Consider the following 21,761-nt stretch of genomic DNA (forward strand, 5'->3'; position numbering starts at 1 on the left):
ATGATTATGATATAATACTTGGGCTGAATATTGTCCCTTTCCTGGCATAAGCTCATTATGGTTTTTAAAGGACTAAATTCAAATGATAAGGAAAAAAAGCACGACTCTTACCTGGAAGATTGAAAGATACATGTATCAGAGGAAATGTTCTCAATGAGAAAGATGGGAAAAGGAGGGGGAAAGGATATAAAAATAACTCACTCTGTACATTCTAGAAGGAGAGAACAAGAAGGAGAATGGGGTGCCCGCAGAGACTTGAGGGGCCGTGGGAATCCTCTTTGATCCTCACATTTTGTGGATGGGAAACCACAGTCTGCAGAAAGTTAGAGTCTAGCCTAAGGCAAAATAGATTGCAAGTAACAACCTCCTAACTCCTAATAAAGTATATTTCCAGTAAACCCCAGAGTAATTTTAATTCAGGGTGTAAGCTAAAGACCAATTTTCATAAATTTTATGTTAAAATTAAAGTTAAATATACTTCATTATCCTTCATTAATATACCAAACTAGGACCAAGTTCTGAAAAATAATTTTTTTTAATGGGGGTTCTTGTAAAAAGCAAAAACACTATGTATTTGAGAAACTTACCTCACAAAAACTAAGATCTTTGCTTACAGGGCAGGAGCGGAGGCCATGGACCAGTTTTCTGGTGGCCTGTGCTGTGAAGTGCAATTCTAGTGCAAGGAGTCAGTCATATCCTAGATCTCTGGAAAGTCTGCCTAACAATTTGATATCCTGGACACGAGTCTGGTGTGCTTTATTGAAGGCATTCATATATAAACCACTGAAAAATACTATTTCCGGAGGGGAAAAGAACAATCCAGTTAACTTTGGGTTTTCTATTTCTTCTTTATTTCATTTTTTGCCTTTATTCTTCTATTTTTCTAACTGGCTCAGAGGAGCCTCAAGTGTACAAACTCTAGAGGACTTCAGAATTTGCCAAATGCTCCACACTTCTTAACCCATCTAAACAACACTGCCACAGACAGAGAAGTGTAAACAAAATAACAAGATGGGCAATCTTATTTTTAAAACACCAAAGCTGAATTTTATCTCATAAGATCCTGTTTTTGCCTGATAGTAAATTATCCTGAGGGGAATGTGTGCCAAAGTTTTTTGGAGGGATGGGGTGTTTACCTTTGTTTATACATGATTATGGGCTTCAGAGTACATCATGAGAAACATTGAGCTGGAAGAAGCACAAGCTGGAATCAAGATTGCCGGGAGAAATATCAATAACCTCAGATATGCAGATGACACCACCCTTATGGCAGAATGTGAAGAGGAACTAAAAAGCCTCTTGATGAAAGTGAAAGAGGAGAGTGAAAAAGTTGGCGTAAAGCTCAACTTTCAGAAAACGAAGATCATGGCATCTGGTCCCATCACTTCATGGCAAATAGATGAGGAAACGGTGTCAGACTTTATTTTTGGGGGCTCTAAAATCACTGCAGATGGTGATTGCAGTCATGAAATTAAAAGACGCTTACTCCTTGGAAGGAAAGTTATGACCAACCTAGATAGCATATTGAAAAGCAGAGACATTACTTTGCCAACAAAGGTTCGTCTAGTCAAGGCTATGGTTTTTCCTGTAGTCATGTATGGATGTGAGAGTTGGACTGTGAAGAAGGCTGAGTGCTGAAGAATTGCTGCTTTTGAACTGTGGTGTTGGAGAAGACTCTTGAGAGTCCCTTGAACTGCAAGGAGATCCAACCAGTCCATTCTAAAGGAGATCAGCCCTGGGTGTTCTTTGGAAGGACTGATGCTGAAGCTGAAACTCCAGTACTTTGGCCACCTCTTGTGAAAAGTTGACTCATTGGAAAAGACTCTGATGCTGGGAGGGATTGTGGGCAGGAAGGGAAGGGGACGGCAGAGGATGAGATGGCTGGATGGCATCACTGACTCGATGGACGTGAGTCTGAGTGAACTCCGGGAGATGGTGATGGACAGGGAGGCCTGGCGTGCTGCGATTCATGGGGTCACAAAGAGTCGGACACGACTGAGCATCTGAACTGAACTGAACTGAGGGCTTCCCATGTGTCACTTGTGGTAAAGAACCCGCCTGCCAATGCAGGAGACATAAGAGATGTGGGTTTAATCCGTGGGTCAGTGAGATTCCCTGAAGGAGGGCATGGCTACCCACTCCAGTATTCTTGCCTGGAGAATCCCACAGACAGAAGAGCTTGATGGGCTACAGTCCAAAGGGTTGCAAAGAGTCGGACATGACTGAAGCAACTTAGCACCCATGCAGGCATACATGATTACAATGAACCACATTCATTTTGCCAAAGACCTGATTTCTGAGAGATTGTTTCATGCACAGCTCTTAAAAAGGAAATGAATGTTTAATTAGAAGGAAACAGAAGTATGTAGTATTTTGATCTCAACTACACTCCCTAAACTGGCCAAAGCTCGAAAGACTCAGTATCCATTTCTGTGCTCTGGCTGTCAGAGCTTTCGCAGGTGCTTGATCACATTCTGCTCCACCTTCTTGTGAAATCCCACCTGGGCTTCCTTTCCTTCCTATTGTGTTCCTCTAGCCTCCCAGGAGGAGACAGCCCTTGTCATTTTCCAAATGAACTCCTCCTCTTTGTGTCTTTCATCCCATGTCACAGAAACCTGTCTCAGTTCATTCAGTTCAGTCGCTCAGTCATCTCCGACTCTTTGCAACCCCATGAATTGCAGCATGCCAGGCCTCCCTGTCCATCACCAACTCCTGGAGTTCACTCAAACTCATGTCCATCGAGTCAGTGATGCCATCCAGCCATCTCATCCTCTGCTACCCACTTCTTCTCCTGCCCCCAATCCCTCCCAGCATCAGAGTCTTTTCCAATGAGTCAACTCTTTGCATGAGGTGGCCAAAGTACTGGAGTTTCAGCTTCAGCATCAGTCCTTCCAAAGAAATCGCAGGGCTGATCTCCTTCAGAATGGACTGGTTGGATCTCCTTGCAGTTCAAGGGACTCTCAAGAGTCTTCTCCAACACCACACTTAAAAAGCATCAATTCTTCGGCGCTCAGCTTTCTTCACAGTCCAACTCTCACATCCATACATGACAACTCGAAAAACCATAGCCTTGACTAGACGCACCTTTGTTGGCAAAGTAATGTCTCTGCTTTTGAATATGCTGTCTAGGTTGTCATAACTTTCCTTCCAAGGAGTAAGCATCTTTTAATTTCATGGCTGCAGTCACCATCTGCAGTGATTTTGGAGCCCCAAAAAATAAAGTCTGACACTGTTTCCACTGTTTCCCCATCTATTTCCCATGAAGTGATGGGACCAGATGCCATGATCTTCATTTTCTGAATGTTGAACTTTAAGCCAACTTGTTCACTCTTCACTTTCACTTTCATCAAGAGGCTTTTGAGTTCCTCTTCACATTCTGCCATAATGGTGGTGTCATCTGCATATCTGAGGTGATTGATATTTCTCCCGGCAATCTTGATTCCAGCTTGTGCTTCTTCCAGCCCAGCGTTTCTCATGATGTACTCTGCATATAAGTTAAATAAACAGGGTGACAATATACAGCCTTGATGTACTCCTTTTCCTATTTGAAACCATTCTGTTGTTCCATGTCCAGTTCTAACTGTTGCTTCCTGACCTGCATACGGATTTCTCTAGAGGCCGATCAGGTGGTCTGGTATTCCCATCTCTTTCAGAATTTTCCACGGTTTATTGTGATCCACACAGTCAAAGGCTTTGGCATAGTCAATAAAGCAGAAATAGATGTTTTTCTGGAACTCTCTTGATTTTTCAATGATCCAGCAGATGTTGCCATTTGATCTCTGGTTGCTCTGCCTTTTCTAAAACCAGCTTGAACATCTGGAAGTTCATGTCTCAACCGCTGACAATATACCCTCTTTCTCCTGAAAGCTTCACCTCTTCTTCCTATATTCTCATCCAGCAGATCTCAGTGCGGTCCCCTAACCAGCAGCATGCATTCTCTGGCCTTATCCCAGACCTGCTGAACCAAACTCTGGCCGGGAGCCGTGATCTTGTTGGACCAGCCCTCCAGCTGGTTCTGAAGCCGGCCAGCATCTGAGCACCAAAGTGCTAGTGAATTCCACCTTTTAAAGAATTGCACCACAACCCCAGGCTTCCTTCCCTATTCACATGACAGGCAGGTTCCTCCAGGCACTCGGTCCCTCTTCTTTCCTTCCTCTATTTGCTTCTGACCCTACTAATTTTTCACATCAGTGTATTTTGCCTTTTGAGAAATGACACATTTGGATGGATCTTAGTGCTGCCGTCTAATTACAGGGCTACCTAAACCTGGGAGAGTATTTCTAGCGATTAATGGATTGCTAGATTCTTTAGCTCTTTCTGACTGTAGCTGACATATCCTAATAGTCTGCCTTAGAACTAGTCCAGAGAAGAAGTACAGTGATATTCAGTAAACAGGGTCGGTATTTTCTCAGTCTATGATACATATCATTGATGTCATAGAAAAGTGCTGTCAGCGACAGTAACTGGAGTTAAAATCCTGCCTCCTTCATTGTGGGATAATAATAATTATTATTATAAATAATTTAATTCTTCACAATATGCAAGGTTATTCCTGTGTTTCTCATTTTAAAACATTACAGAACTCAGTGAAGTAATTTTAATCTTCACTCCAATTTTTCAGATGAAGAAATCAAAGCTTCAAGTTATGGAACAGTCCAAGTTACTATAGTTAAAAGCTTGGCAGTGAGCTGGATTTCAAACCAAGGTCTGTCTCAGTCTGTGGGACAGGCTGCTAATGATACCTGCATGGGAGAGTTGCCTGTGGATTCGTCCTTTTGTGTATTCATTAGTTCATTCCAGGCATTTTGTTAAGCCCCTCACCTTCTGGGGTGCAGGGGGCTAGGCTCTGGGAACACAGAGAAGAAAGACACGGTCCTCAAGGATTCACATTCCAGTGGAGAAACACATAACTAAACCATTTCAGTTTCTCAGGGACTGCAATGTAGAGTGTCGAGGCAGGGCAGGGAGAATGTACAGGGCATGTTCCCTGGATGAGGAGTCACGGAAGTGACTCCTAGGCAGTGACATGGCAGTTTTGATAGAGGAAGAGTCAGCCAGAAAACAAATCACAGAAAGCAAACACAGAAAAGGGCATTTTAGGTAAAAAGAATTGCACATGCCAAGGGGAAGACCCTGATAAAACTTGGCACACTTGAACTTCAAACTCAGTATGGCGGAGGGAGATGAGAAGCAAGAATGGGCGGGGGAAAGACCACAAGGATTTTCATGTTCTGCTAAGGAATTGGAATCCATCCAGAAGGCAGCAGGGAGACTGGGAAGAGTGTTAAGCATACAATGAGATTTAGAAAGACTGTGATACTAACCGTACAGAGAATGGATTTGAAAACTGGAAGAAATTTCAGTTTTCTGGATTCTGCTCTTTTAAGAAGAACCAGTTATCTGGGTTCTAACTGGATTGAATTGTGTTGCCCCAAATTCAAAATTCATCTGGGCCTCCCAGATGGCACGGTGGTAAAGAATCTGCCTGCCAATGCAAGAGACACAAAAGAAGCAGGTTCAATCCCTGGTTTGGGAAGATCCCCTGGAGAAGAAAATGGCAACCCACCCTTGTTTCCTTGCCTGGAAAATTCTATGGACAGAGGAGGCTGGCAGGCTGTAGTCCACGGGACTGCAAAAAGTCTAATACATCTGAGCACACCCCCACAGGCATAGAATATAAACTCCATAAGACAAAAGGCTTCCCTGGTAGCTCAGTGGGTAAAGAATCTGCCTGCAGTGCAGGAGACACAGGAGACACAGGTTTGATCCCTGGATTGGAAAGATCCTCTAGAGGAGGAAATGACAACCCACTCCAGTATTCTTCCCTAAAACAATCCCATGGACAGAGGAACCTGGTAGGCCACAGTCCATGGGATCGCAAAGAGTCAGACACGACTGAGGGACTAAGCACACACACAAAATTCATCATGGAGGGAGATTGAAGACATCACCCACAGGAACTCAGAATGTATTTGTACACAAGACCTTCAAGCAGTAATCAAATTAAAATGAGGCCCTACAGGTGAGCCCTAATCTAATAAGACTGGAATCCCTTGTAGAAAAAAATAAATAAATCAACGATGAGGACAGACTCACACACAGAAGGAAGGCCCTGTGAGGACACAGGGAGAAGACAGCCACCTCCCAGCCCAGAAGAGAGACCTTAGGGGAAACCCATTCTGCCAACAGCTTCATCTCAAATGTCTCACCTCAAGAATTGTGAGAAAATAAATTTCTGCTGTTTAAGCCACCCAGTCTGTGGTACTTTGTTATGACAGCCCAAGCAAACTAATGCACAAGTTTTAAATCTCCCATATTTTAATTGGGCTTCGTAGGTAGTACGAGTGATAAAAGAACCTGGCTGCTAATGCAGAAGACACAGAGACACGGCTTTGATTCTTGGGTCAGGAAGATCCCCTGGAGAAGGAAATGGCAACTCACTCCAGTATTCTTGCCTGGAAAATTCCATGAACAGAGGAGCGTGGTGGGCTACAGTCCATGGGGTCACAAAGAGTCAGACGACTGAGCACGCGCACACACACACACACACACACACACACATTTTAAATTATAGCTACCAAGTCAAATTAGAAACAGCTATGTGCCAGGCATTCCTTTATAGCTAGCATCAGGCCCACTGAGCACACAAGTTTGTTAAAAATGAAATGTTAGCTAGCAATGGTCATTCCAAGAGCCTATTTTCTTTTTATACATTTCTAAGGGAAAAAAAAATGAGCAGTCTCCCCACTTCCAACACAGACCTCTCTGGAGGATGAAACAGCACAACAGACAGAATTTCAACCCCTCGCATGAAGGAATGCTGTGTTCAGCGCAAACTTGCCTTCAGTCTTTGTCTCTTGTTGAAGTGGAGAGTGCAAGTATGTGCCCTACTCCTAAATACAAAGAAAGGACACCGCACCTCAGCACTCCTGAGTCTTTCATGCCCACTTGAGAATCAGTCATCCAGAGCAGCCATCTCTACAGAGACCAGCAAAGGCAGCTTCCTTTGTCCATTTCCTACAGAATCACAAATTACAGAAGGGACCCAGTGTGAAAGAGCACCCCTGAGTGATGTGAAGAACACACTGCTGAAAATAGCAGGAATGTGCCATCTGAGACTTGGGAGTTGCGGGTGTGAAGTTCATTTCACGATTCCTTGTGCAGGTGGCTTCCTCCTGATCAGTATCATTGTCCTACAGAGAGAGACAGGGAAGAAATTGCCAAGAAAGTCTGCAGCTTGCCCTCACCTCAATTGCTGCAGGTAAACCAATGGAAGGATTTTTCTCAGAAGACTTAGAACAACCAATAATACCCTCCAGAGAGTAGAAAATTTAGTGTGATTCAGTACCACACACATTCTGTCCCACAGCTGAAACATTTAAGCATAGTGTTTGAGAACATTATAATACTCTATTACTGCCACGTGTTTTTCCATAACGTTATTAAAGTATGTATTATTTCCAAAGTTGAGATAATTCAGTATTTTTTTTCAGTTACTTTTGTCTATTTAAAACTGTCAAAAACATTGGGAGGTGGGATAAATTGGTAAACTGGGATTGACATATATACACAGCTATGTCAAAAATAGATTGCTAATCAGACCTACTATATAGCACAAGGAACTCTACTCAATGCTCTGTGGTGACCTAAATGGGAAGGAAATCCAAAAAAAGAGGGAATGTATATGTATAACAGGTTCACTTTGCTGACAACAGAAACTAACACACATTGTAAATAAACTAGGAAAGAAAGCGAACGTGTTAGCCGCTCAGTCATGTCTGACCCTTTGTGACCTCATGGATTATAGCCCGCCCACTCTCTGTCCATGGACTTTTCCAGGCAAGCATCCTGGAGTGGGTTGCCAACTATACTCCAATAAAAATTAAAATTGTCAAAAGCAGTTTGAGCTCAAAGTTTTGAAAGTATTTAAAGGCAGCTTTTAATGATCTTAAAAGATTTAAGCAAAAGTCACCTGAGAAACTGGAAAATATAGTATTTTATGGCTAAACATTTAGAAAAGTCGTAGTATTCCTTTTATCGTATTTTATTTATTTTTGGCTGGGCTGGGCTTCCGTCGCTGCATTGGCTTTCCTCTAGTTGCAGAGAGCAGGCTTCTCTTCCTGGTGACTTCTCGTCTTGGAGCTTGGGCTCTAGGGCACAGGCTCTATAGTTGTGGCTCACAGGCTTAGTTGCCCCCAGGCATGTGGGATCTTGGGATATCAGAGATCAAGCCTATATCTCCTGCTTTGGCAGGCAGATTCTTCACCAATGAGCCACCAGAGAAGCCCTCTAGCCCTCCTAATTGTTTTCCTTTTTTTCTTTCCCTTTAAGAAACAAACTGAAATTGGTGGATTTCAGCATGCTGCTGTCTTGTTTAATGAACTTCAAGTTAAGCAACTCAGTGGCACAGCATCTGATAACCCGGTAACAGCATGTGTTTTCAGTGATTTCAAGTGATAACTGATGATATGAATAATGGAATTTAGACCGTGATTCATCCTTATTCATCCAAGGAAAGACTCCTTTAGACTTACTGCAACAAGAAGCCACAATAACAGAGTTTTGAGAGGTGTAACAGGTGAAACGAATGAAAAATATTAATTCTGACTAGTCAGAACTGATCCAGAATTTAACCAGTAAGATCAGCAGTCTGGAATATTGCACTCTAACGAATCGAAGTTTTAGCATCATGTCATGGTGTTGCTATTTAGTTGCTAAGTCGTCTCTGACTCTTTTGCAACCCCATAAACTGTAGCTCACCAGGTTCCTCTGTCCATGGGATTTCCCAGGCAAGCATACCAGAGTGGGTTGCCATTTCCTTCTCCAGGGGATCTTCCTGACCCAGGGATCGAACCCATGTCTCCTGAATTGGCAGGTGGATTCTTTACCACTGAGCCATTAGGGAAGCCCATCATGCCATGAGATGGGGTCAAATAAAAGTTTCCCTCAGAGAATAAGGGCTATTAATTTGTATAATTAAAAGTATTAAAATTCCATAGCATGGTATCCCATGAAAATATTAATAAATTCAACTCAAATGGTAGGTATTATGAAATGTAAACTTCCATTTTCAGGAAATACACCATGAAAGCTAAAATAATATACTACATTTCAAACTTATTTAATTGTTATTCAAACACAGCAATATCCTGCTGAGTTTTAAATAGATTATTTTGTAGATGATTTACTTTTGCTTCAGTTGAGTTCAGTTCAGTCGCTTAGTCGTGTCCGACTGTTTGTGATCTCATGAATCACAGCACGCCAGGCCTCCCTGTCCATCACCAACTCCCGGAGTTCACTCAAACTTAAGTGAGGGTCATTTCTAAGTTTTGATTGAAGAGTATATTTTTTTCAAGACTGAGTTTTTTTGTTTTTTTGTTTTTTTTTCCACTGCTGGCTAAACGAGTTCCTCAGAGATTGAGGATTAATGCAGAGAGTCTTTAGAGAAATGAAGTTCGTCTGTTACAATTATGCTGGCATGCTGCCTTGAAGGGAGCAGAGAGTACACTGAGATTTATGGAAGACAAGCTACTTTTTAGAAGTTAGAAAAGTAGTTGCTGTTTTCTTTTTCTTTTTAAAAAGCATTTACCTGGGCTTCCTTGGTGGCTCAGATGGTAAAGAATCAACCTGCAATGCAGGAGACTCGGGTTCAATCCCTGGGTTGGGACATCCCCTGGAGAAGAGAATGGCACCCACTCCAGTGTTCTTGCCTGGAGAATCCCATGGACAAAGGAGCCTGGTGGGCTGTAGCCCACAGGGTCGAAAACAGTTGGACACGACTGAGCGACTAACACTTTACTTCTGTTTCATTCTCTTAGGAAATGTGGAATTAGTTACAGATGGTTGTCTCAGTTTTAATTTGAAGAAGTGGATTTGTGTGAGAATTCATATAAACAAATGCTAAGAGGCCTGGTTTATGCTTGTGAGGCGTGATTAATCACCCACAACCACACTCAGGAGATCCGCGCTGAGGTGGCAGGCTGACAGCAGGAGGGGCCCCAGGCTCAGCTGTGAAGTGGATGGAGCTGGTGTCTGGAGCCGCTAATCCCCCACCTTCTCCAGAGCCCATCCTCACCACTTGCTGTGCCTGGTTTCTTTCCCCTCTGGAACCCGGTGTTCTCTTTGACCACCTGCTTCTTTTCCACTGCCCGTTTCCTCCAGTTACACCAGTTCTCAGGAAGAAAGCAGGAAACGGGTTTAAATGAAAGCATCTTAAAACACAAATTGATAGAGCAACATCAGGCATCATGAGGGACCTGGGATTGTTTCCTGCTTGTCAGCTAACAAGTTAGCCCGCCACAGCTCCACGGATGCTGGCAGAGGTCCTGGCTTCTGGGTCAGGGACAAAGGACACTTTATTATCCAGTCAGTAGCAGTGGCCAGAGCGTCAGCATTAGTCCCGGGACCCTAAGCCATAGTTTCCACCAGGTGGCACCATGGAGGCCAGAGGATGCTTTTCCACACAGGAGGGTGCACGTCAGTAGAGGAGTCCCAAGCTCAGGAAACCCCAATCTTTTATGAAAGGCCACAACGAAACCTGCCCAGCATCTGTCCCCAAGAGGACATCATCTTAGTTAGAGTGGACAACAAACATACATACATTCTGCTTAGGCAAATACCACACTACCTTTGTCTTTCAAGGCTGTGCATGATACAGTATAGACTGGAAAAGTCCCAGACAAAAGGTGGCATTGCTGTGCTCATAGAAAGGGCAGAAACACAACAGGCTCCCAGAGAATAGCTCCTAACAGGCATGCCCTCTGTGTGTGTGGAAGGGTCTACTAAGGAGTCTGGGTATACAGTTAAAATGGACATTTGATAAAGTACACTCAACAAAATAATTCCATAATTGCAGTGGGAAGAGGGGGGGAAAATCTTGTTTTATTTTATTTTATTTTATTTATTTATTTTAAACTCCCCCCCGAAAAAGGGGGTAAAACTATTAGCATAATTAATTGTGTGCTGCAGCCCTTGTTTTATTTTAAATAAAATATAAACTTAAAAAAAATCTTGAGTGGTGGAGATGTGTTCGATTATGTGAATTATTGAAGCATTCTCAACTGAGGGTTACTCGAATGTTTTGATATTTGCATATTTTAGAAAAGTCAAGATAGACTTAAAAAGGTAGAAAAGTACTGGCTTAACGCTTGATTCTTCAATGCAGTGTTTTACATTCAACAGAGACTGAAGCCTAAAGCTAACAGGATAATAATCATTAGCCTGGGTATGGGACAGTGTTGTGAGGATCACAGTCTTTTTTTCTTCCCTGAATAACTTCTTTGGGATTTATAATCTTTATTGTACATACTCTCAGTGGAGAACATAAATAAATTAGTCCTGTCCCAGTCATCAATTATGTTAGTTTCTAGTATTTTGGAGGCATAATATTTTCACTTCAAAAGATGAGGATGATGATAACTTCTTTTTTTTTTTTTTGCTTTTATGCTCAACATCCATTTATGATTAAAAAAATAAAAAATAAAAACCTCTCCAGAATGTAGGCACAGAGTGAACATACCTCAAAATAATAAAGTCCATATATGATAAACCCATAGATATTATCACACCAAAAGATGAAAAGCTGAAAGCATTTCAGTCAAGGATGCACATTCTCACCACTTTTATTCAAGATAGGTTTGGAAATTCTAGGCAGAGCAAACAGAAAAGGAAAAGAAATAGACAATCCAAACGGAAAAAGAAGAGATAAATCTGTCACTATTTGCAGGCTGCATGCTAAGTCACTTGAGTTGTGTCAGACTCTTTGTGACTCTATGGACTGTAGCCTGCCAGGCTCCTCTGTCCATGGGATTCTCCATGCAAGAGTACTGGAGTAGGTTGCCATTTCCTCCAGATGACATATAACTATATGTAGAAAATCATAAAGTCACTACCGGAAAACTACTAGAGCTCATCATGAATTTGGTAAAGTTGCAGGATACAAAACTAATGCATAGAAAGCTGTTGCGTCCCTATACACTAACAATGAAATATCAGAAAAAGAAATTAAGGAAACAATCCCATTTCCCATCATATCGAAAAGTACACCTAGGAATAAACCTCTAAGGAGACAAAAAACTTGTACTCTGAAAACTACAAAACACAGATGAAAGAAATCTAAAATGATACACACAGATGAAAAGGTATTCCATGTTCTTGATTAGGAAGAGTCAATATTGTTAAAATGACTATACCACCCAAGGCAACCTGAAGATTCAATGCAACCCCTATCAAAGGCTTCCCTGCTGACTCAGATGGTAAAGAATCTGCCTGCAATGCAAGAGACCTGGGTTTGATCCCTGGGTCAGGAAGATCCCCTGGAGAAGAGAATGGCTACCCACTTCAATATTCCTGCCAGGAGAATTCCATGGACAGAGCCGCCTGGCAGGCCATAGTCTATGGGGTCACAAAGGGTCAGACACGACTGAATACACACTCACAAATTCCCCCAAATCAAATTACCAATGGCATTTTCCACATAACTAGAACAAAAAAATTTAAATTTGTATGGACATACAAAAGACCCTGAAATGCCAAAGCAATCTTGAAAAAGAACAGAGCTGGAAGAATCAGATTCCCTGACTTCAGGCTATACTGCAAAGCTACAGTCATCAGCATGGTACTAGCAAAGAAACAGCTATGTAGATCAATGGGAACAGGATAGAATGTCCAGAAATAAAATCACACACCTATGGTCAATTCATCTATGATAAAGGAGGACAGAACATACAATGAAGAAAAGACAATGTCTTCAGTAAGTGATGCTGTAAAAACCAGATAGCTCCATCTAAAGAATGAAATGAGAACATTCTCTAACACCATACACAAAAATAAACTCAAAATGGACTAAAGACCTCAATGTAAGACCAGATACTATAAGAATTCTAGATGAAAACCTGGGCAGAACACTCTTTGACAATAAACTACAGCAATATAGTTTTTTTAATTCATCTCCTAGAGTAGTGGAAATAACTAAAATAAACAAATGGGCATAATTAAACTTGACAGTTTTTACACACCAAAGGAAACCATAAACAAAATGACAATCTACAGAATGGGAGAAAATATTTGCAAATGATGCAGCCAATAAGTGATTAATTTAGAAAGTATGTAAACAGCTCATACGGAGAAGGTGATGGCATCCCACTCCAGTACTCTTGCCTGGAAAATCCCATGGATGGAGGAGCCTGGTAGGCTGCAGTCCATGGGGTCGCTAAGAGTCGGACACGACTGAGTGACTTCACTTTCACTTTTCACTTTCATGCATTGGAGAAGGAAATGGCAATCCACTCCAGTGTTCTTGCCTGGAGAATCCCAGGAACGGGGGAGCCTGGTGGGCTGCTGTCTATGGGGTCACACAGAGTCGGACACGACTGAAGTGACTTAGCAGCAGCAGCAAACAGCTCATACAGCTCACTAAAATTTTCAAAAAGTCAAAAAATATGCAAAAGACCTAAGTAAACATTTCTCCAAAGAAGTCATACAGATGACCAGGAGGGACATTAAAATATGTTCAACATCACTAATTATATGAGAAATGTAAGTCAAAACTACAATGAGGTATCACCTCACTCCAGTCAGAATGATCATCATCAAAAAGTCTATAGCCAATTAATGCTGGAGAGGATGTAGATAAAAAGAACCTTCCTACTGTGTTGGTAGAAATGTAAATTTGTACAACCACTTTGGAAAACAGTATAGAGGTTCCTTAAAAAATTAAAAATAGAGTTATCATATAATCCTGCAATCCCACCCCTGGGCATATATCTAGACAGAACTCTCATTCGATGAGATACTTGTAGCAGCACTATTTACAATAGCCAAAACATGGGGAAAGCTTAATTGGATGAATGTATAAAAAAGATGTGGTATATATGGAATGTTGCTTAGCCATAAAAAAAAAAAAAAAAATGAAATAATGCCATTTGTAGTGATGAGGATGGGTCTAGAGATCATACAAAATCGAGTAAGCCAGACAGAGAAATACAAGTATTGTATATCACTTGTATGTGGAATCTTAGAAATAAAGATACAAATGAACTTATTTATAAAACAGAAATAGACCTACAGACATTGAAAGCCAACTCATGGTTACCAATGGGGAAGGAGGAAGGAGGAATAAATTAGTAGGTTGGGATTAACATAGGAAAAGTGCTAGTCACTCAGTCATGTCCACTGTTTGTGATTCCATGGACTGTAGTCCACAGGGCTCCTCTGTCCATGGAATTCTCCGGGCGAGAATAATGGAGTGAGTTGCCCTGCCCTTTTATTCTCTGAATTATATATCATATTCCTAAGCAATATTTAACCTTGGTTTCTGCTATCACACTGTCTAAAGAGATCATTAATAACACATTTTCTCCTGCATTGATCATGGTTAGAAGAAAGCTTCCACAGTGCACAGGCATCGGTGAAGGGGAAGACAATTGTAGGATTGTATAACCTTCTGACACTGCCAACAGTAGTATCAGTTGATAAATGGAAAAACCTCACTAACCCCCCTAATCTGGGTAGGAATGAGGTGAAGGGGAAGAGATCAGTGCAAAGCAAAACACAGAGAAGACATAATATTGTGCATGTAAAGTAATATATTAGAAAAAGATTGAAAACAAAATACTCCCATTGTAGCAAAACTTAGAACACATAGTAACAGAAGTGATGACATAGAGCCTACACAATAGAATAAATGAACTCTATATTGAATGCTAACATATCTGTATCTATCAGTTAATTTCTAACCATAAACGTGCATTATTATTAGAAGAAAGACTAAACAATGAATATTTGATTAAGGTAGGAAAAATTTCAAGATAGCAGGAAAGAGGAAATAATAAAGGCACAAATTAATAAAATTAAAGGACAGAAAAATGAAATTAATACTCATAACAGATAAACTCAGAAAATAGTAATATAGTCCAACACCTGGCTAGTGTGATTTTAAAAAAGAAGAAATACAAACAACCAAAAATAGGAATAAAAGAACATGAAATATAAGTTGAAAGGAAAAAGGAGACATAATTTAAGACATGAAACAATGAAAATTGTAAGAGAATAGCATTCATGATTCTAAAAAAGAAATATGAAAATCAGTAATATAGATTATTTTGAAGGGAATATAGATCACTAAAATGGACTAAAATATAGATTGAGAAAGATAAAATCTCTATCTAATAGCCATAGAGCCAAAATATTTAGATCCTCCAAGAAGTATAAACGAGACCCTGAATGTTTACTGGTAAATTTTGTCAGTTTTTCAAGGAAAGGATCAATCCTTTACTATACATACCTTTCCAAATCATTGGAAAATACGGAAAAAAAAGAAATCCTCTTTATGTTCAAATACTCCATAACTGACTCCAACACCTGATAAGAATCATCTACCAAAGTAAAAGCTTTAAGCCAAACTTACAAGTTCAAAGATCGATATAAAGGGAAACAAAATTAATTCAAATTATATAGAGATATAGTATAATATATCATATTAATAGGTAAAATTAGTTTATATAATACTTACATTGATATGAAAATTTGATAAATTTAGTACCCATTCTTAAATAAAATTTTTAGTAACCTAGGATTGAATTTTATGTTTTCAACATGAAAAAAGAATACCAATCTGAAATCAATCATACATGCTAACTGGTGAAATAGAGTTATTCCTATTAAACTTAAAAGAACTCCAAAACCCATAATTTCAGAATTTTAAGTCAATGCAATTAGAAAAAGAACAGTATTAGAATATAATTTTTAAAACTATTAAAATTGTCTAATAAGAGATAACTTGAGAATAACTCAAAAAATTTTCCAGAACAGTGCTATCATACACTTTGTTTTTTAGTCGCTAAGTCATGTCCAACTCTTTTGCAACCCCATGGACTGTAGCCTGTCAGGTTCCTCTGTCCATGGGATTTCCCATGCAGGAATACTGGAGTGGGTTGCCATTTCCTCCTCCATGGGATCTTCCAACCCAGGGATTGAACCCACGTCTCCTGCATTGGCAGGCAAATTATTTACCACTGAGCCACCTGGGAAGACCATGTAATATACATTCCTCATACAGTTTTAAATTACATTAGAGTAAATGCTTTAAAATGTTTGATTTTGTATTTATATTATCATCAGCATCAACGTAGTCCTACATACAGGAAAAATTAGAAAACAGAAGTAAAATTTAACTGATATAGAAGCTCAAATGCACACACATCATATTTACACATAAATAAAACTGCTAATTACAGTGTTATTGCAAGCATTCCCCTACTATGCTCTCCTATTAATTATTAATTAGAATAAAAAGCAACTAAAGATTGTTGGTGACTGCACAATATGATAAACTAAATCTGAGGTTAATTATGGAAGGAAGGAGATATGAAAATATATTGATAAGAAAATCTCAGTTTACCTAAAGGTATAAAATATAGCTTTAAAAAAAACGAGAAAAGTTTTGTCATAGAGGTATATAGTGTAAAGCTCTTTACTTTCTATAAAATAAAATAATTATTATAAATGCTTCAGGAAGACTTTTGAAGCTAAAGTGATTCTATACTCAATCTGGAAGAACAATTATTAAGATGATCAGATTACTCTGAAAGAAAAAAGAGAAAACAGCCTGTACCAATGTACATTAAAACCTACTTAAATATTAAATGCATAAAGCAATGAGTACTTGAAGCAAGAATGGAAAATTATCACTGAAACAAATTAGAGTCCAAAAATATTTGTTTATAAATACTGCATTTAAATTAGAGGGGAGGAAATTATTCAATATATGATCCTAGAAAATGTGTCTTACTATGAAAGTGAAATTTAGATCTTTAACTCAATTTTTCAAAGCAGGTATCAAATAGATCAAGGATGTATTTATAAAGAAACTAGGAAATAAATTTCTCTTAATAAATATCTATTGAGTCTTGAATTAAGATACTTTCATTCTATATGAAGTAAATAATAGAAACTGCAAAGTAAGAAAATACTGGTAACCTCTTCACCATGAAATAAATTAACAAATATATTGTCATGTTTTAAGATACTAACTAGCAAAAACTTTTAAACAACTATATAAAACGATGGGCTTCCCTGGTAGCTCAGACAGTAAATAATCCACCTGGAATGCTGGAGACTTGAGTTTGATCCTTTGGTCGGGAAGATCCCCTGGAGAAGGGACTGGCTACCCACTCCAGTATTCTTGCCTGAATTCTACGGACAGAGGAGCCTGGTACGCTACAGTCTGTGGGGTCACAAAGAGTCGGACATGACTGAGCGGCTAACCCTTTCATTTTCATATACAATGACATTAAGGTGGGGAAAGTTACGTAGTCATGACTGTTTCAGTCCGCGTTCTCTCAGAAGACCAGAAACACCTCTTTTAGTATTTTAAACAGAATGAAATACAATACAAGGAATCAGATTTACAAATCGTTGGGATGACTGGAAGAACAAAGGTGAGAGAAATTACTGCTTCTTTCATAAAACTAGAAATTAGGGAATTACAGAAAACTGCTAGAGGTGAGATTACTCCTTACAAGGAAGTGGGTGAATATTTGTCCACTGCAGACACAAGAGCAGTAATGACTTCTGCTTCCTACCTTCTAAATGCTGACCCTGACTCTTGTTGACAGAATCTAATGTGGCAACCTGTTGTCAGGGATTTGGGGAAACACAGTTAGTTCCAAGGTGTCTAACCCTTTAATAAAAGAGAAAACTTAGATGAGGAGGTAATGGTACTGAATTATCAACAGAAATTCTGATAAAACAGAAAAAAGTCAACAGTGTGAATGGTACTAGTATCTTATGATGGAATTCTACACATTCATCAAATATTTTATTTTGCAATGCATGAGAAATATGTTTCAATGACATCAGAAAATATTCACTGTATTAGTTAAATGAAAAAGTCCCACTTATAAGCAATATACTATAAACCTACATTACTATAACATGAGCATAATTCTATATGATTCCAACTTTGTAGAGATAGTAAACTTTCTCTAAATGCACAGTTAGATGTTGCAGAAATTGCCCTAAAATCTCATTTTAAAAATGAGGATCTGAATTAAAATGTAAGTTTCTGTTAAGGTAATATGTAGAAAACCTGGAGAATAGCTCTAATATTTTTAGCTTAATGTCACAGTAGGAATCAACTCTAAAATATAACATTGCCCAACTGACACTATCTTATAGTATAGTTATAGTTATTTTTAAAATAAATGGTGTAGTCTGAAAATGAAAGAGAATGTTCATGGCTAGGTTTTTCCAATAACCAGGTGACTACTCTAGAGATCTCATTAACTTATAAAAACCATAAAATTAAAAATGTTTTCTCAATACCCATGATAATAGAGGAATAAAGTTGCTTCTCTCTGAAGTAGGGCTTTAATTTGAATGTGTCCTTCAAGAAATACCATCTGTTATCTGGTCCATTATCAAGATGGATGTCACAGGTTACTGTCAGGAGAACAATCTTCAATAGCAATCAGTTCTTTACAAAAATTATGGGAGCATATTACTCTCCTTTGCAGAGTAATTATGCCATACATTTAGTTGTTGTCTGATAAGGCAAGTATTTCATTGAAATGGAATTGTTTACCCTGTGGACTCATTCTGGGTGTCTGCAGAGGGAGTACAAGTCCCAAGAGCAGTTTTTCCAGGTCATTCTATCCCTGACAACATTTTTCAGTTATTCTTTCTTCAGATCTGCTTTGCATATGATTTTTTAAATTGCCATTGTTATTTCTGTTAGTCACTAAGTTGTGTCCAACTCTTTGTGATCCCATGGACTGCACCACCCAAGCCTTCCTATCTTTCACTATCTCCCAGAGTTTGTGCAAACTCATGTCCATTGTGTCAGTGCTGCTATTGAACTGTCTCATCCTCTGCTGCCCTCTTTTCCTCTTGTCCTCAATCTGTCCGAGCATCAGGGTCTTTTCCAGTGAGTCAACTTTTCTCATCAGGTGGCCAAAGTACTGTAGCTTCAGCTTTAGCATCAGCCCTTCCAAGGAATATTTAGGGTTTAGTTCCTTTAGGATTGATTGAAGTCAAGGACCTTAGGAGCTTTACTACAAATGAAGCTAGTAGAGATGATGGAATTCCAGATAAGCTATTTCAAATCCTAAAAGATGATGCTGTTAAAGTACTGCACTCAATATGCCAGCATTTTTGGAAAACTCAACAGTGGCTACAGGACTCAAAAATGAAAGTGAAAGTGAAGTCACTCAGTTGTGTCCAACTCTTTGCGACCCCATGGACTGTAGCCTACCAGGCTCCTCTGTCCATGGGATTTTCCAGGCAAGGATACTAGAGTGGGTTGCCATTTCCTTCTCCAGGGGATCTTCCTGACCCAGGGATTGAACCCAGGTCTCCCGCATTGTAGACAGACACTTTACTGTCTGAGCTACCAGGGAAGCCCACAGGACTGGAATAGGTCAATTTTCATTCCAGTTCCAAACAAGTGCAATGTAAAAGAATGTTCAAACTACCACACAATGGCATTCATTTCACATGCTAGTAAGGTAATGTTCAAAATCATCAACCTAGTTTTCAGCAGTACATGAACTGAGGACTTCAGATGTTCAAGCTGGTTTTAGAAAAAGCAGAGGAACCAGAGATCAAATTGCCAACATCCGCTGGATCATTGAAAAAGCAAGAGAGTTCCAGAACAACATTTACTTCTGCTTCATTGACTATGCTAAAGCCTTTGACTCTGTGGATCATACAAACTGTGGAAAACCCTTAAAGAGATGGGAATACCAGGCCACCTGACATGCCTCCTGATAAACATGCATGTTTATCAGGCAAGAAGCAACAGTTAGAATCTTAAATGGAACAATAGACTGGTTCCAAATAGGGAAAGGAGTACGTCAAGGCTGTATATTGTCACTCTGCTTATTTAACGTATATGCAGACTACATAATGAGAAATGCTGGGCTGGATGAAGCACAAGCTGGAATCAAGATTGCCAGGAGAAATATCAAAAACCTCAGATATGCAGATGATACCATCCTTATGGCAGCAAGCAAAGAGGAACTAAAGAGACTCTTGATGAAAGTAAAAGAGGAGGGCGAAAAAGTTGGCTTAAAGCTCAACATTCAGAAAAATAAGATCATGGCATCTGGTCCCATCAGTTCAGTTCAGTTCAGTCACTCAGTCGTGTCCGACTCTTTACGACTCTTTGTGAACCCATGAATCGCAGCACACCAGCCCTACCTGTCCATCACCAACTCCCAGAGTTCACCCAGACTCATGTCCATTGAGTCAGTGATGCCATCCAGCCATCTCATCCTCTGCCACCCCCTTCTCCTCCTGCCCCCAATCCCTCCCAGCATCAGAGTCTTTTCCAATGAGTCAACTCTTCTCATGAGGTGGCCAAAGTACTAGAGTTTCAGCTTTAGCATCATGCCTTCCAAAGAAATCCCAGGGCTCATCTCCTTCAGAATGGATTGGTTGGATCTCCTTGCAGTCCAAGGGACTCTCAAGAGTCTTCTCCAACACCACAGTTCAAAAGCATCAATTCTTTGGTGCTCAGCCTTCTTCACAGTCCAACTCTCACATCCATACATGACCACAGGAAAAACCATAGCCTTGACTAGACAAACACTTCATGATAAATAGATGGGGAAACAGTGGAAACAGTGACAGACTTTAGTGTTTTGGGCTCCAAAATCACTGCAGATGGTGACTGCAGCCATGAAATTAAAAGACATTTACTCCTTGGAAGAAAAGTTATGATCAACCCAGACAGCATATTAAAAAGCAGCAACATTACTTTGCCAACAAAGGTCCGTCTAGTCAAGGCTATGGTTTTTCCAGTAATTATGTATGGATATGAGAGCTGGACCATAAGAAGACTGAGTGCTAAAGAAGTGATGCTTTCAAATTGTGGTGCTGGTGAACACTCGAGAGTCCCTTGGTCAGCAAAGAGATCAAATTTTCATTATTCTATTCCAACTTCATAGCCAGACAGAATTTCAGTCAACATTTGCAAACTGGGTTTTGTCCAAAATTCACTCATGATCTCTCTTTCCTCTGACTTCTGCTTCAGTAAGAACATTTAAAAGTCAGGGAAGATTTTTAGTCAGCTCAGTGTGGTGGAATAGAACATCTCTAGGCAAAGATACAAAATCTAATAAGGAAGACTATATAGAAATTACTGTGAATTGTTTTATTTACATTCCCATGTGATCATCTGAAACACCTAGATGAAAAGGTTAAATCAATTTTTTTTTTTACAGTTAAAAATGTCATATATAGTCTGGGTTTGGGTTTAAAATCACAAATCTGACCATTTCATGATTGTTATGATAGACACATGCATACATATATATTCAAAAATGTCTCTAATATATGTAAATACTATGGATAATTATAGAGGGTATGCTGCTGCTGCTGCTGCTAAGTCACTTAGTGGTGTTTGACTCTTGCAACCCCATAGACAGCAGCCCACCAGGCTCCCCTGTCCCTGGGATTCTCCAGTCAAGAACACTGGAGTGGGTTGCCATTTCCTTCTCCAGTGCATGAAAGTGAAAAGTGAAAGTGAAGTCACTCAGTCTGTCTGACTCTTTGCAACCCCATGGACTGCAGTCTACCAGGCTCCTTTGCCCATGGTATTTTCCAGGCAAGAGTACTGGAGTAGGTTGCCATTGCCTTCTCTGATAGAGGGTATAAGAAATGTAATTCTACAAAAGAATAAGCACAACTCAATTATAAACATATTATAAGGCTTTAAGAAATAATGAGTAAAGTTTAAAAATAAAATAAAATTTAAAAAA

At 39.7% G+C, this 21,761-nt stretch overlaps 1 protein-coding gene across 1 annotated transcript in view; it reads left to right on the top strand.

Annotated features, from left to right (window-relative positions):
• CNTNAP2 (contactin associated protein 2) overlaps positions 1 to 21,761 on the top strand; it is a 2,330,533-nt gene that overhangs the window by 1,099,086 nt on the left and 1,209,686 nt on the right. The window lies entirely within an intron of this gene.

This window comes from Bos mutus, chromosome 4, assembly GCF_027580195.1.
Source record: "Bos mutus isolate GX-2022 chromosome 4, NWIPB_WYAK_1.1, whole genome shotgun sequence".
NCBI classification, from domain to species: Eukaryota; Metazoa; Chordata; class Mammalia; order Artiodactyla; family Bovidae; genus Bos; species Bos mutus.